Source organism: Neopelma chrysocephalum, unplaced genomic scaffold (genome assembly GCF_003984885.1).
Source record: "Neopelma chrysocephalum unplaced genomic scaffold, ASM398488v2 Primary Assembly neopelma1_94290, whole genome shotgun sequence".
In the NCBI taxonomy this organism is placed as follows: domain Eukaryota; kingdom Metazoa; phylum Chordata; class Aves; order Passeriformes; family Pipridae; genus Neopelma; species Neopelma chrysocephalum.
In genome coordinates this window covers 2,603-3,952 of record NW_020922998.1, presented here as the reverse complement: position 1 = coordinate 3,952, position 1,350 = coordinate 2,603, and positions in this window count along the sequence as shown.

Genomic DNA, 1,350 nt, shown 5'->3' with positions numbered 1-1,350 from the left:
GTTCTCCTCAGGAGAATCTTGGATCTCCTCAGGGATCTTGGATCTCCTCAGGAGGATCTTGGTTCTCCTCAGGGATCTTGGATCTCCTCAGGGATCTTGGTTCCCTGTGGAGCCCTCCTGCCTGAGTTCTGGTATGAAACTATTCCCATGACATGGGAATTTTCTGGCTGATTTTTGTTCCCCAGGGTTGCTGTGGCTGTGAGGGGAATTTTCTGGCTTCTTGGGTCACTTTCTGAGGTCTAAATGTTGGGTTTTTTGGGTTTTTTTGTTTTTTTTTCCCTAGAAATCCCAGATGAGGACAACAGCGTTGCTGCCATGTACCAGGCAGTTGGAGAACTCCCCCAGGCCAACAGGGACACCTTGGCTTTCCTCATGCTCCACCTGCAGAGGTACCTGGGGATGGACAGGAGGGTTGGATCTTTGAGGTCTCTCCTCATCCAAACCCCTCTGTGATTCCCAAATGATTTTTATTTTCTCTTATGAGCATAAAATCTTCATTCTGGGCAAAAAAAACCTCATCCAGAGGCTGAATTCTGTGTGTGAAAATACTGCTTTAATAGGAGAGAGAATTAGAATTGTGGATATAATTTATTAGAATATTTATTTGTGTAGTGATTGTGATATAATTCCCTTTTCCCCCATATTGAGTCTTGGACACTCCCAGGGAAGGTTTGGGAAGGGAAGGTTTGGGAAGGGAAGGTTTGGGAAGGGAAGGTTTGGGAAGGGAAGGTTTGGGAAGGGAAGGTTTGGGAAGGGAAGGTTTGGGAAGGGAAGGATTGGGAAGGGAAGGGAAGGATTGGGAAGGGAAGGGAAGGTTTGGGAAGGTTTGAGAGGGTTTGAGAGGGTTTGGGAAGGTTTGGGAAGGGAAGGTTTGAGGTTGTGTCTGGAAAACCCCTCTCACTCTGGGGTGAGTTGTGGGAGGGGGGCTTGGACTGGAAAATGGGATTTTTGGGGGTCTCAACCCACCACAATGTGGGATGAGGGAGGTGTGTGATAACTGGAGAAGAGGAACCACATCCTTTCTTGTTTTCTTTGAAAATAGGGTGGCCCAGAGCCCTGACACCAAAATGGACATCTCCAACCTGGCCAAGGTGTTTGGCCCCACAATTGTGGCCCATGCGGTGCCTGACCCCGACCCCATGACCCTCCTGCAGGACACCAAGAGGCAGCCCAAGGTGGGGCAGCAGGAGGGACCACTTTGGGGGGATTTAACCCCAAAAAAGAACTCAAATTGCCAGAGGGAGCTTCCCTTCCCTTCCCAAACCTTCCCTTCCCAAACCTTCCCTTCCCAAACCTTCCCTTCCCTTCCCTTCCCTTCCCTTCCCTTCCCTTCCCTTCCCTTCCCTTCCC